Source organism: Triturus cristatus, chromosome 4_1, assembly GCF_964204655.1.
Source record: "Triturus cristatus chromosome 4_1, aTriCri1.1, whole genome shotgun sequence".
Classification (NCBI taxonomy): Eukaryota; Metazoa; Chordata; class Amphibia; order Caudata; family Salamandridae; genus Triturus; species Triturus cristatus.
Window position 1 is genome coordinate 269,649,113 of NC_140585.1, and position 16,386 is coordinate 269,665,498.

Genomic DNA, 16,386 nt, shown 5'->3' on the forward strand with positions numbered 1-16,386 from the left:
AATTGGCCACATTCCATGCAAGCATTCCTAAGGCAAAATGAGTGCCCATATTCCCTCTGCATTCTCACATGTTCCAGCCTCTATCTTGACAAAGCTTACGAAAGTCTCCGAAGGTACATTCAACAATCTCCTCTCCAAAAACGAAGCAACCTTGAACGTGAATAACCAAAACAACTTTAGCCCTCTGGGGGCCTGCCTGTGCGTGCAAAAAGCTCAAGCAAGGCAAAGTCAGAATTAAGGAGGACATGAGGCCATGTCAAAGCCAATAGTAAGAACTCACAATACTTCCCAATGTACAACACAATGCACATTTGTGCACCACTGCCTATAGCATCACATACTTCATCTATCAATGTACAACATAATGCACATTTGAGCACCACTGCTCATAACACTGCACTTCGAGACCAAAAAGTACATCCCACACCTATCTCTCTCGCTCATTCTTTCAAAAGCACATCCCACACGTTCTATTCCTGGCAAGGCTGTTTTACTCTGGGACAGCTCCCACTTTGCTAAAACTGCAAGATTACATGAAAGAAACCTTCAAGGAAAAAGGCACACGCAGGATGTACATTCATGCTAGGATAAAATGAAACACCAAAAGTCAATTAAAATCATTGTAGTCAAAGGTCATCATGTGGTGTCAAACCATAAGAATAGTTCCAAGTGAATGTCTGGATAAGCTTGACAGGTTTTCCTTTTTCCCTGGAGTAAATTCCAATGCAAGGTTTGCAAAATATATATTTTTTAATTTTATCAGTGTATGTGACTCGTTTTCATAGTTTCGAGTCAAATAGTAAGAAAAGAGTGACTGCCAACACGTGTTTCGCCCCCTTTACACGGCCATCCCGCCTGGGGGGCGTTGAGAGTCATTGTCAGAGCTTGGGTGGTTCCTTAGGTTCCGTTTAAAGTAAGTTTCTCAAGATGATTTCTGGCATACTGCCCTCGCAGCAGAATTTTCAATCGGCATCAGCTGAGAAATCATTTTAAGAAACCTACTTTAAACTGAAACTAAGGAACCACTCAAGCCCTGAAAATCACTCAACGCCCTGAGGATGCCCCGGGACAGATGGCCGTGTAAAGGGGGTGAAACACGTGTTGGCTGTCACTCTTTTCTTACTATTTGAAACGAGTCACATACACTGATAAAAGTTAAAAAAAATATATTTTGCAAACCTTGCATTGGAATTTACTCCAGGGAAAAAGGAAAACCTGTCAAGCTTGTCCAGACATTCACTTGGAACTATTTTCTAGATTAGGGGTCTCCCCTTGTCACGGACAAGCACCATCACAATTATTTAATCAATTAATACGTTTAGTAAGGGTTCAGGACAGATTACCCCTTCATCTCCTACAGTTCAAACCGTAAGAGTGCCTCTAGCACAATACCTCCCCTGGCAGAAACCACAGCATCCCCAACCACTGGCGGCTCCTGCTCCACATTTTACGTAATCCGGTAGATCTAGCTGACATTCATCAGGAGATTGAAGCCTTCTTTATCATGAATGCCACTTGAGAACTGCCCGAACCCATTAGGTGGGATGCCTTTAAGGCGACTGTTTGGGGAGTTATCTCTTCTATTGCCATTGCCCGTTCCCTAGAAGCTTGCCTGGTCGAAACAAACATAGCCAAAGATATCAAGACCCTAGAACACATAGACCACAGGACGTCCTCGGGTCAAAACAAGAAGCGATTCATTGTGCTAAGGGGGCAGGTGCGACTTCACAGAACTAATACAACGGAACAATCTCCTTTGACACTCAGACATTCTGCGCTGGGGGAGATAACGTGGGATCATGCTTTGCATGCCACCTTCGCTCTCAAACAACTAAAGCCCATATCTCCAAATTGAAAGGGGCAGACAACTTCTGGGCCACGTTTGAGCGAGATAAAGGGCTGGCATTCTGTGCTTTCTGCAAGGATCTCTATGTTGAAATTCCCCATGCGCCAGAGGAGATTGCTTCCTTTCTTGGCACTTGTCCTTGGGAACCCATTTGCCCCCAACACGAGCAACTCTTAGATGAACGAATCACTTTAGACTAACTGAGTCAGGCACTACAACAGATCCGGAAGGGCATAACCCATAGACTGGATAGCCTTCCTGTTGGATTTCTATGACACTTTTCTCCCCCAACTCCAGAACCACCTCCTGCCCCTTTTTTAACAGCTTTTCAGAAATCTCGGGCCTCACCCATACAATGTAGGAGGCGGAGATGGTTCTTATCCGTAAACCTGGGAAGGACCCCTCGCTCTGCACATCATACCAACCTATTGCCCTATTAAACACAGACATGAAGATCTACATTAAGATACTGCCAACCAGCCTTGAACACTACCTCCCTGGAATGACAGATCCAGATCAAGTCGGATTCCTTCCACATCGCCAGGGGGCAGATAACATACGTTGTATTGCCATCTAATTGTGAAGGTCCAACACAGAAACATACCGGCTTGCCTGATGTCCATGGATGCAGAGAAAGCGTTTGATCGGGTGTATTGCCGTTTTTTATGTGCAGTACTACATAAAATAGGCCTAGGTCTGGTCATTTTCTCTAAATTAATGGCACCCTATGTCCTCTCGACAGCCCGGATTCGTATCAACGGCCAGCTCACACCCCCCATCTCTGTGCACGGGGGCACCAGGCAGGGATTCCTGCTCCCCCCTTCTTGCCTTGGCGGTAGAGCCCCTAGCTATTGCAATACGCCAATCAACAGTCATATCTGGTATTTTTTTGGGAGGCCATGAACATAAAGTGTCCATTTTCGCAGATGCCATTTTACTCTCATTAACTGCCCCTCTTCTCCCCTTTACCAGCACTTACCTCTCTCCTCCACTCTTTTGAAAAAGCCTCAGATTCAAAATTAACATGGCCAAATCCCACGGCCTTTATATAACCTTCCCAACCTCAGAGGTACATAAAATACAATCCCTGTTTCCTTTACACTGGGCCGAACACGCGATACAAAACTTGGGCCTCAATCTGACCCCTTCATTGTCCTCCTGGACCTAGGCCAACTGGCCGACATGTAGACGCTACAGCCGGGAAGACGTATGCCGGTGGAAGAAACTTCCAATCTCGTGGTTGGATGGCCCTAATGCGATCAAAATGTCTCCTCTTCCAAAAGTACTCTACCTATGACAAACCCTTCCCATGCTGATCCCTCTGGTAGACATTCAGAGCCTCAACAAGACCTGAATGCCTTTATATGGGGCAAAGGCTGTCCGTGCTTCTCAAATAAATTACTCATGCGCCCCAGAGATCGTGGGGGTCTGGCCTGCCCCAACCTTTTAAAATACTGTTGGGCATGCCACATCCGCTACATATCAGAATTGGTTGTTCACAAAAGCAAAAAACACTGGTTCCATATAGACTGCGCTGTCACCTGAAGGGCCCTGTGGGACCTGGCCTCGCTTTCCAGATCAGCCCGCACCCGTAGGGCATATATAGCCAACCATACGAAAACAGTACTTGACATCTGGGACAAAATCACAGTCCCCAGAGGCCTCACATCATTCCCTTCTCCCAACACCCCTAGTGCACGCAATACCATATTCCCAACAGCCTTACAACCACACTCATATCTTCCCTGGACAGAGGGCAAATGCCGCCTAATCCAAGACCTCTTTAAGGGAAATACATTCAAAACTTTTGAGTAATACAAGAATTCCTTTCATATTGCAGAATTCTCTAGGCTACAGTACTATCAACTCCGTCACTGGTTTCTCACCGCCAACTACACGCAGGTAGCAACTAGATCGCTCACCCCCTTTGAAGCCCTGGTCCGAGCCTTTGAGGGCACCTGTGGCTTAATCTCCTGCACATATAATGTACAACAACACTCACATCCCATCCAGCCTCATACATCAGAAACAGTGGAGGAGGGACACTGGGGAGGAGGTTGATGAATACAGGCCCCAGCTAGGCCCGCAGGACACAAGGGTTCGCTCTCCTGCAATGGAATCTATAAGGAAGTTGGCACGGAAACTGCAAAGTACAAAGACAAAGTTTATTAACCCTTAAGGGTGGTCCTACAATCCATACAACACCCTTCAGTATTGCATAGAGTAGCACAAAGAACTTGCGTACACGGTCCCCTTTTATACACAACAGAGGGGTTCATAAATGGGTGGATACAACATGAGGCAAGGAATGTTACCTTTTATGGACATTTTCGATACAAGATCAATATGTGGGCGGAGCTGACATACTCCTTGAGCCCGCGAAAACATGGTCAAGCAAGGACTAACTGATAACAGATGTGGTCAAGCCTGGGCATGCGCCAGGCGGACAAAGGAACTATTTATAGACTGTTACTAGGCAGATTACAAGAGCAACTAACACGAAGATAGGACTCTTCTCGTGTTGAGCACGTGGAGACATGACAATACAAAATGGAGTCCAGACTTTAGTCAACATAACGAAAGAGACATGTTCTAAGGAAGGAGAATTCATGTCTTTAGTAAATGCTTAATCACATCGTGGTTTCAATTTACAACAGACGACCCTTTCAGCATTTACTGAAGACATCCGGTTTGTTAGGATAATCATCGTATATGTCAATTGTCATCATTTCTTCTACTTCTTTAGCTAAACGTTTCTGATAAGTGACATCGGCAATAGCTTTCTTATCGGGAATACAGAATGATACACATAAGGAACAGAGCAAGGGACCACATTGGACACAGATGCAACAAGAAAACAGAACTGCTACAATTATACAGAGACCAGTTAAAACCTTCCAACCCCAAGCAGTGATCAATGCCCAAAACCATCCAGAAAAGGACCAAGTGCCGTTTTCTGTATGGATTTCAGCTGCAATTTTATGCAGCCTGTTGATAGCATTATAGACTGACGGCGTGTGGTCAGGGATAAACACACAACAACTACTTCCGATAATTTTACAAGCCCCACCTCGGTCAGCTAACATAACATCTAACACCATACGATTCTGCAATGCAACAATTCTAGTAATCTGCAATTCTTCCGTAAGATTCCCAAGAGCAGCAGCGGTTTGATTTGTCACAGCCTCTACCACTCTTGTTAACCTTCGAACTTTCCTACTATTTAGGGCAGCTCCAACGAAGAAAAACAATCCTAAATTAAAATCAATATACTGCTGCAGACTGGTGTCAGTCTGATCCACATCATCAATTGATAGAGTACGTTTATACCTATTTACAGTCACATTATTTAACAACTTCAAATCCTTATGATAGGATGCAGGTGCCAAAAATACAGGAGGCAATAGAAATGCTACATAACATACTCCAGACCAACCGGCTGGCAAACGGTAATAACCTTTATTTCCACATACGAAGTATGTATTATGGGATGCTAAGAAAGTACTGTTATTCAACCCGTCAATGTTTAATATGGTAATGCAATCACTAACACCAACAGGAATATAACCCACACTCTGGACACACAGGTCCGCTTGAGCTTGTGCCACTTGAATCACAAATCTGTCTTTTCCCACAGTGTCTCTGGTGTTCGTGAAAATATAAGGAATCGATTCATTGTCTGGTCGATACTCTTCCCATTCCCAAATTGTCCCATTCGCTTGCGGATATCCATCTTTATCCTGATGACATTCTTTATTGAGTCTGAAGAGCAATCGTCCCACTGTGGGTTTCCGAGTGGCAAAAAGCAAAGTGTACCATGCTCTACAAGAGCCATTATGAGAGAAAGGAAGAGGTATGAATGGCGTTCCTCCTTTCTTCTGATGAGCTGGCATCATACCACATATCCAACAGTTCGTAGCATTCGTGGCAACTTGGGTATGATGCAACATCTGGATGAAAGTGTTATTCAAATAAGACTGACGATGCTTCAATTCTTGATACGGAAGGGTATAGAAGTAGTGCTCCTCAGGCACTGGAGTGGTCAACACAAGTAACTCTCGAGCAGGAGTCACATCCTCCACAAACCATGCGGTTATCCCAACAATAGCTACTGTGAGCATAAAACCTGTTGCACAAAGGATTTTCTTTTTCTCCATGTCAGAATAAAAAAAATCAATATCTTCCTGAAACTAAAAGGTTTGTCAGAACTCTTCCCCTTAGGCAGCGGTCGATTTCTTCACCAACGGGCCAAGACGGGTGTCGCTACACTAATGCAGGGCTGATCCCCCCCCTTGCCTCATTGGCTCTCCGTTTCACTAACCCAAGGGCCGTTCTGACAACATGTCCCGATACTGAAGGATTCACTTCCTTGGCCTGAGATGATATCGCTTTCCTCCAGGAGTCGCGCGGTCCGGAAAGAGCTCCTCAGTGTCGTTCGGTTCCCCAGCACGGCCTTTCTCTGCAGCCAGAATTTCTCGTTGATCGGTCAATACAGCAGACTCCACCAATCCGGGCGGTACTTTGCGGCAGTGCAGGGAAGGAGCCAATTGTTTCTGTTGGAAACTCGCACAGCCGTCCTCGTTGCAAGTAGGACCTGCTCAGGACCAACCCAACTCGGCTCCAAGCTGTTCGTCCTGTCAAAGATTTTTACCATGACATAGTCGCCAGGCCGGAGACTATGTCCTTCACCGATGGACCGATCAGGGAGCGCCTCCCGGACCTGTTGATGAATAGAAACCAAGTTATCCGTTAACTGCGCCAGATAATCATTCATCATTACACAAGGTACATCATACACAGTCTTAGGTTTTGGTGGACCCCAAATATTCATTGGGCGTCCAAAGACAATCTCGTACGGTGTAAGACCGGTTCGAGAGTGCGGTACCGATCTAATTGACAATAACGCCAGCGGTAAAGCATCTGGCCAAGTCAAAGACGTCGAAGCTTGGATTTTAGCGATCTTGAGCTTCAGTGTACCATTATACTTCTCGACTAGTCCCGCAGATTGAGGGTGAAACACTGCGTGGAACTTCTGGGTGATGCCCAGACCCTTCAAAACATACTTTATAACATCCGCTATAAAGTGGGGTCCGTTATCACTCCACAGAAGTCTACAAACGCCATATCGAGGGAAGAACTCCTTCAACAGCATCTTGGCGGTAGTCATTGCAGTATTGTCTTTCGTAGGGTATGCCTCAACCCATTTGCTAAAGGCACAAACCACTACTAGAACATACTTCAAATTGTTACAGCGCTCAAGCTGGATGTAATCCATCTGCAAAACCTCAAAGGGTGCAGTAGGTGTTACAAATCCTCCTGCTGGAGTTCGAGTACCCTTTCCTGGGTTGTACCTCAGGCAGATCATACAGGTCTGCACCACTCTCTTTGCCGTGCTAGCAATCTCTGGATGCTCCCAGACTTGGGTAAGCAATTTTACAATTGCGGAAGCTCCAACATGTGCTAGCCCATGTGCCATCTTAACCATAGGTTGTACAAAAGCCGTGGGTAATTTCCATCTATCCATCTGCTTATTTCTCCAGCAACCCTCATCATCCAATTCTCCCTCACTGGACCATTGCTCCCGTTCTTTATCAGAAGCGGTCCTCTGTATTTCTCGCACTTCTTCCTTCGCATCATGCCATCTTTCTACTTGCGACTTCACTACATACATGGCAGTAGCACCGGGCTGCATCGCAGTCTCCCGTGCTACCCGGTCTGCTAACGCATTCCCTTCTCCAACTTTATCGACTACTTTCCTATGGGCGCTACATTTAACGATGGCAATTTTCTTCGGATATGTCAATGCAGTTAAAAGATTATGAACTAACTCCCCATGCATTATTTGTACTCCATGTGACGTTAAAAACCCTCTCTCCTTCCAGAGCAGGCCGAAATCGTGCGCTACTCCGAAGGCATACCGGCTATCTGTATAAACATTCACACACAATCCTGTACTGAGCTCACATGCTCGTGTTAATGCTATCAGTTCCGCTGCTTGAGCTGATTTCTGTGGTATGCGTGCTGTCTCCACTATTGTTTGCAATGTGGTAATTGCATACGCTGCTGAAGTCGTACCATCTGGTAGCTTCAGGCATGACCCGTCCACCCACAGTTCTCCATCTACATCTGGAAAGGGCGTATCCTGGAGATCAATACGACCCTTTGTTTGTTCCTCAGTCACAAGAATACAATCATGTGCTTTCCGTGCTTCAGACTGAGTCTCGGGGTATGGCAACAATGTGGCCGGATTTAACGTTACGCACCTCTTTAACGTAATATGAGGAGCCAAAAGCGTCAGCTCATATCCCGTTAAACGGGCACTGGTCAAATGCTGCGTCTTTGTCTGATTAAGCAGGGCATCAACAGCATGGGGGACTAATACCAACAGTTTGTGAGATAACACAATTCCCTCGCTTTGGCGTATTGACACAGCTGTCGCCGCAACCGAGCGAAAACAACCAGGCAATGCTCGGGCAACAGGATCAAGTACAGCCGAAAAATATGCACAAGGGCGCTGCTTGTCGCCGTGCATCTGCACTAAAACTGATAATGCACATCCATCTTTCTCATGCACATACAGCGAAAAAGGTTTGGTATAATCAGGAGTCCCTAACACTGGTGCTGAACAGAGGGCCTGTCGCAATGTCTGGAAGGCAGTGTCACACTCATTCGTCCAAGGAAGCGGAATAGGTGTGTCTTTTGTCAAAAGGGCTAACAATGGCTTAGCTATGTGTGAAAACCCTAGTATCCATTGCCTACAAAACGAAACAAGACCCAAAAATGCACGCACGTCCTTCTGCGTGGACGGCGTCGGCGTGTCCAGAATTACTTGGACACGATCTGGTGTGAGTGCACGCCCCTCCTTAGACAAAAGGTGACCCAGATAAGTCACCTTTGGTCTACAGAACTGTAACTTTTTCCGAGATACTTTGTGATTGTGGGATGCCAAAAAGGAAAGCAAAGACAACGTACTCGTTTCACACAACTCCGGAGTGTCGGCCGCCAGCAAGATGTCATCGACATATTGAATGAGGGCGACACCCTCGGGCAGAACAAAGGAGTCCAATTGTCTTTTCAAAGCTTGACTGTAAATGCTAGGGCTTTCCGTGTAGCCCTGAGGGATTCTACAAAATCGGTAAGACCTATTATTTAGAGTAAAACCAAAAAGGTATCGACTATCGGGATGAATAGGAATTGAAAAGAAGGCATTTTTCAATAACTGAAAACGTGGTCGCCGTAGGCGGGACCAAAGTAAGCAACGTCGTGATATCAGAAACCACTGGGTACTGAGGTATCACGATCTTGTTCACTTCTCTCAAGTCAATTATAAACCGATAGACTTTAGCATCCGTATCCTTTTTCAAAATGGGTAGAATCGGGCTATTACAGACGTTGTAGGGAACTTCCTCCACTACTCCCACCTTAATCAAATCCTGCACAATCTGTATAAGAGCCTCTTCCCCCTCCTGCGAAATACGATACTGTGGAAGGCGTGGTAACACCGCCCCCTCCTGGACACTAATGTGAACCGGCGGAATCACCATCTGTCCCACATCAGTATCCGAAGTGGCCCACAAAGCACAAGGGAGGGTAGCTAACACAGCATCTTCTGCAACCACACACATCCGTTCAGACCGGGGGTAATTGTCATTTAAGATCACCTGCACTCCAGCAGGGGAGCAGCGGATCGTAGCTCTAAAGTGCTTTAACATATCAAGGCCCATAATGTTGTCCGGCGTGTTCGGGGCAAGCAGAAATGGACAGGGTGCAGAAAAAGAATCAACCTGAAATGTGAGGGGCCGCGAAAGAGGGCTTCGGGAGAGTGTACCATCAAACCCTACCGATGTAACCATTAAGCCAGATGGGGGAGCCCTCGGAACCAATTGTTTAGACAGCGCACTACGAGTCGCTCCTGTATCCACTAGGAACTGATCAGTAGAACCCAAAACCTCAGCTGATACGTAAGGACCCTTCTGATCAACCGGCACCTCAACTGATTCTAACCCCCATCCAACGCATTCCTATGCATGCTGAGAATCATGGTACCCAGAACGGTCAATCCCCGACACTTGATACTGGTTTTGTCGATCAAAAACATTAGGCCTATCTCGTTGCTGCCCGGCAGGGTCAAAACGAGCGTGATCGTTAGAATTCCCTCTAAAATTCGAGAAACCCCCTCTACCTCTCGGGCCACCCTGATTGTGTCCCTGACGCGAAGCATGCAACGCCGGGCAATCTCTGGCCCAGTGTCCCGATTGCTTACAATACGCACATTGATTCCTATTCAAATCAGATCGGCCCGAGGGAGGACCATAAAATCCTCCCCTACCTCTATTGACACCCCGGCGGTGCGGACCATATACTTGCGCTAACATCACCTTCGTTTTTAAATCCTTCGATTTCTTCTCCTCCTGCCCCTTCGCTTCTTGCTCCTGGCGCTCATAGTACTGAGCTATAGTCAGGAGGGCTGTCGGGGTAGCAGTGGACCAAGAACTTTCAATCGCTTTTAGGCGGGCTGCGATCGCCGGTAGTAAATTCGCCACATATTTATCAGCAAAGAGGTGTCGACCCGTATCATCCGTAAGTGACTGACCACTAAAATCATGAAACGTCTCCTCAAAGCGCGTAAAGAAATCTGCAACTGATTCATCAACTTTCTGCTTACACGAGGCTAGCATATTCCAGTCAATCTTTTTAGGGGGAATGATTGTCTTCAACTTAGTCAGAATAGCAGCAGGGAGATCTAAGATAAGCTGAGGTGGTTTCTGCGCGGGCTTCCTCTCCCTATCCTCATCCTCAAGCTCAGACCACCGAGCCTTAAAAGCGGCAACATCGTCCACCTTCCGCACAGATCGCCACATATCTGGTGGTAAAATAAGCCCAAAGAACAAATCTATATCTGCTAAGGTCATAATACAAGAATTCAAGGCCCCCTCGACTTCTTCGTAAAAGGCCGCTGGATTCTTGCAGGGATCAGGCAACGCATTCTTTAATGCCATGACGTCAGCCCTGTGCCAGGGAGTATAAACCCAATTATACACAAAATATCCCTTAGCATCGGCGGAGGTAATATCCGAGCTAGTCCCCGCTCCTTTAGGGGGAACATACAAAGGCGCCGCCTCTCGCATTGGTTTAGCATGCACTAGGTCGCTCTTATCTGACTGAGAGGTGGATGAATGGCCATCTCCGGTATGCGAATCCGACTGCTTCTCCTCCTCAGTTTGTTGGCGTGCTTTCTCTTTAAGGTCCCTCACCGCGTCCCGCAACGCAAACAGCCGCCGAACCGCATCAGGCGCCTTAGAGGGAGAGAAAACACCATTACGCAATGCTTTAGCATCTAATTCCACATCGTCAGGCTCAAAGACACTGGAATATTTCCGGAAAGCAGCAATCACTTCCTCAGAAAAGTGGCCCAAAAAATACAACTTCTCTCTATCCTGCCACAACTCCCAGGAATTCAACAACTCAGCAAGGGATAACTTGCCCTTAAGTGCACGATAGGAAACTTGCCGAAGCTCACCCATTCGCTCAGTCGATAACATGGACCGCGTGTCTACCTTACCCGAACCCGATCCAGAATCTTGTGGCCTCGGGGCAGACGCGCCGACATAAGGAGGCGGAGAACGATCTAATAAATAAAAATCATCGTCATGATTATTAAGGACAGGATAAAGTGACTGACGAACAGCATATCGACCCGAGACTTGCAACCTACGCTCTTTCTCTTGCCTCTCCGTCTGTTCTCTTTCCTCCCGACGCTTTGCTTCCTGCGCTCTCACATGATCATTCTTCCGTTGCTCTTTATCAAACAGCGCTTTCTCACGTTTCTCTCGCTCACGCACTTCCTTCACCCATAATCGCACACATTCAAACATGTCTTGACGAGCACGCCGCTTACACATACACTGTTCCACATACTCAATCTTACGCATATCAAACGACCCATACAACGGCCACCGTAACTCAGGATCCTTTCTGGTATATTTCCTCCATACTGTGCTGTACATTGTGGAGGAAAGACCATGCTTCACATACATATCCCTATTAGGAGTCCCCTCAGGGGGGGCTGGAGCAGATTCCTCGAGGTTTAACCGGTTTCCAAAGCAGCAGCACCACTTACGGAGTGCGCTAAAAGCAGGCATGCTCAAAAATAATGCAAAATATGCAGTATTATCAAAAATGGCACTTAAACGTTGTGCCGTTCAAAGTTACACAGTTCCGGAGAAATATCTCCACATTACCTGCCTATATGTGTTGCAACGCATATATTCTCACAATAATCAATACAAGATATGACCGGTCATCACAAATCAAACTCAAATAGCCAAACCAGGCTTCAAAAAAAACTCGGAGCAAGTACCGTACAACGGTTCTTACCAATCAAGAGTCCAGATTCCAACTGCCAAGCTCCAAAATTCGCCCAAACGGCTGTCACGGCAGAACCGACAGAAGAGGTCTCAGTCGAGGACCGGCGCCACCCAGATGGTCAGGTCGGAAGGGAAGGAAGAAAAACCTCGGGATGCCAGGACTAAAGTGCCTCTGGCAGTGATCACATCCCCGGCCAAATTCCTCACCTTCGTCGCGACCAATCCTTCGAGCATCCGAGTCGCCGATGAGCCCCACGTGACGGGCGCCAATTGATGAATACAGGCCCCAGCTAGGCCCGCAGGACACAAGGGTTCGCTCTCCTGCAATGGAATTTATAAGGAAGTTGGCACGGAAACTGCAAAGTACAAAGACAAAGTTTATTAACCCTTAAGGGTGGTCCTACAATCCATACAACACCCTTCAGTATTGCATAGAGTAGCACAAAGAACTTGCGTACACGGTCCCCTTTTATACACAACAGAGGGGTTCATAAATGGGTGGATACAACATGAGGCAAGGAATGTTACCTTTTATGGACATTTTCGATACAAGATCAATATGTGGGCGGAGCTGACATACTCCTTGAGCCCGCGAAAACATGGTCAAGCAAGGACTAACTGATAACAGATGTGGTCAAGCCTGGGCATGCGCCAGGCGGACAAAGGAACTATTTATAGACTGTTACTAGGCAGATTACAAGAGCAACTAACACGAAGATAGGACTCTTCTCGTGTTGAGCACGTGGAGACATGACAATACAAAATGGAGTCCAGACTTTAGTCAACATAACGAAAGAGACATGTTCTAAGGAAGGAGAATTCATGTCTTTAGTAAATGCTTAATCACATCGTGGTTTCAATTTACAACAAGGTGACACCAGAAAGCTGGAAACAGCTTTGGCGCGATATTCCTAAAATCTACAAGAGCATTCCTCAACGCGAATAAGCTTATAAATTAATGACGCAGAGGTACTGTATTCCTGCGCACATCCAGAAAATGTGCCCAACACTTTCCCTGCTCTGTTGGAGATGCCAGGCAGGGGTAGGTGACTTTATCCATATATGGTGGACCTGTCACCACCTGTTAATTTTCTGGAAAGACATCCTCAGACATGTTAAAGACATGGTGGGCTTCCTCATACCAGGCTCCCTCAATGGTCCCCCTACTAGGCATTAGACTATCTCGGCTCGCAGCGAGGACCCACTCTCACTGGCGCCTCATCGTACAGATGCTGGGGGCTGCAAGACAAACTATTGCTCTTTACTAGAAAAAACCCTTTCCCAACCCATCTCGGCATGGTACCTGCGCTTTTGGTATGTTATAGCATTGGAACTTCTGACTGCCCGCCTTAACCTCACAGATACCAAATTCACTCACACCTCATAGACTCTCATTCACCATTTCTCCTGACTAGAGAACTCGACTAGAGAACTCTTGCTATGCTCCCCCTCGGCTGCGGGCCCTCCAGCTTCAAGGACACTGTCTTGCCATGCACTAGAGGAGCCCCTCAATTAAACTCTTCGACGAAGGGCCCTGATAGGTGGCCCCCTCCTTCCAAAACATCACACATGATCCCCTCGACTGGACTCCAGGCTCACTCTTTCCTCCCGCTCCCCCCTGTTTCTGACCCCCCATTACACTTGTCCCACTAGTGAAGTGCTGATCTTTCTAATCAAATATGCCTTATGTTGTATGATACCTGAGTCTTGCTTATGTCACTGCTATTATACAATGATTCCTCCTATCTCTAATGTACCCGATGATGTATGATTCCTACTCACTGCCCAGTCTTTTCGCTCTTGTTAGAACCTTGATAATGACATATTGGTTCTCCAGTGTTTTACGCTGTTGATGGTGACCTCTGTTTTCTGCTAAAATTTCAAGAAATAGATTTGAAAGAAGAAATACACCCAGAGGGCACCTTAGAGGTGCCCCTTGAAAACCTACCAACCACTAGTGTGATGACTGACTGGTCTCGACCAGCCAGCCACCCTAGACAAGTTTCTGACCACCTGAGGTTAGAGACATCGCTCTTAGAGGCCAGGCACAAAGTCTGCTCTGGGTGGAGGTGTTTACACCTCGTCCATGCAGGAACTGCATTCCAGGGTGGGAAGCTTCAGAGGCACACCCACCTTTGTTAAACAACCCAGGACCCTCCAGATAGCAGAGATGCCCCTCTGCCCTGACCCCATAGTTTGGCGTTAAGACAGGCAGGAAAATTAGTAAGATTAGGAGCTGTGCCCACATTAAGCCAGCACCACCCCAAGGTGGAGTAGCTGATGTAAACACCACCTTTTAAAATTCCTCCATCTTGTTTTTGGATGGAATTAGCCTTCTAGGGTCAGTGGTCCGCCCACTTCCCATAGGAAGTGGTCATATTGAGAGTGAAGACATCCTAAAGGTAGGTAGCCCATTGGTTACTACCTGTCACTTACTGTAAGACCCCTAAATTGAGCATTTGGGTGGCACCCATGAACCCAAGAACTCCGATTCAATGAATCAAGAGAAGAAAGATGAAGAAGAGTCACTGCATGATGAAGAATCACTGCCTGGCGAGAACTGCAGGAGAGCTTAGAACTTTTGGTGCAAAACCATGTCTGTTTGCATCTCTCTCCACTGTCGCGACAGAGTGACTCATCCTGCAAGATGGAGCACTACCAGCCTGCCAGCACTTTGAAAATACCCTACAGTCTCCCTTGCAGTAGGGGAGCTTCTACCCTGAAGCCACAGGGACTGACAGGCAGAGTCTGGTCCTTCGCCTTGCAGCTTCCCAGCCTGACTGACGCCGCAGATGACAAGGAGAAGGTACTTGTGCTCTTAAGAGTCAGATCTGTCTTCCCACCGAGTGGGAAGACACCAGGACCAACCAGAGCCTTGCAGCCCAAACCCCTGGGGTAGTGGACTCCCTGCACCAAAACACCAACAATGAGAATCCAATCCAGATTCTCACTGCAACACAACCAAGCAGCCATTGAGGGACATCAGTATCACTGAGACCTACTTTGTGAGTGGCCCAGCTATCCTGATTTTGTCCCTGCCAGCTGTTTGCCCATAAATGCGAGGATCACCTTGGCGCACCAGCCCAGCCACCCTACCCACTCTGTGCTCGAGGCGGCCGGCTAGGTACCGAAGAACCGGCTGTGCCCCCTTGCTTCAAGACTCGTTGCAACCCATGCCCCTGTTAGGGAGCTCTCACACTTGTCTCCAAGTCCCCTTGTGCAGCCTGTTTCTCGGTGGCCCCCCTTCACCGTAGTGCACCCAACAACAAAATCACCAGTACCTGGCTACCGGTGAAACCCAGGCAGTTCCCGAAGAACTGTTGGAAGTACTTTCGACCTTGGCCCACTACAACTCGAAGCCCAGAAGGTGGACCCCTGAAACCGACTTTTCCTCCCAAAGGATTGCATTGTTTAATGGCGGACAGGTTTGAAAGATTTACTTACCTGTACAAATTGCTAACAAAAACAGTACTTAATTTTGAACGAAGATCTTGGTTTTGTTACATATATAAAAATAAGTTCTATTTTTATAATTTGGTCTCAGATTTATTCTTTGAGTGTGTCTCATTAATTGCCTCCGTGAGTACAACAAATTCGTAGCACTACACTTTGATAAGCCTAACTGCTCACCCAAACTACCACAAAAGAGAGCGTTAGTATTTTCTGCTGTAGCTCAGTAAGCCAAATGGTGACCCACTGGACTCTCTACACAGTGTACTTTTTTTTAGTGCACTATATAGAGAGCTAGCTTCCTACAAGACCGTTAACTGATCAATATTACCATGCAATGGAAATGCAAAATGGTAAAGCATCTCATAATGTGTCTATTGAAATAAAAGTATTTTTATCTTCATTAGTACTAATGATAGTACTGCCTTTCCTCTATTCTCTATTTTATTTTAAGGGAGAAGATATTGTAGTGTATTTACCTTTGTCCCTTTATTTGTGTCATGCTTAGGTTATTCTTACTTACCTTACCATGGAATTGTTTGTGCTTGATTGCATGATCGATGTTCTGGTACCTCGTTCTGGGAGCTCCTATGCTGACTGCTAGGCAGTTGCAGTTGGAGGTCGCAGGACGGGGACCTGGTGGATTTGAGCTCCTTGTATGTGCCAAAAAAGTGACCCTTAAGTATCCAGAGTCTTCTGATTTATCCATCTTGACAGGCGGGA

At 46.7% G+C, this 16,386-nt stretch overlaps 1 protein-coding gene across 1 annotated transcript in view; it reads left to right on the forward strand.

The window, feature by feature from the left end:
• Nucleotides 1-16,386, forward strand: part of LOC146854247 (V-type proton ATPase 116 kDa subunit a 4-like) — a 2,520,670-nt gene that overhangs the window by 1,299,602 nt on the left and 1,204,682 nt on the right. The window lies entirely within an intron of this gene.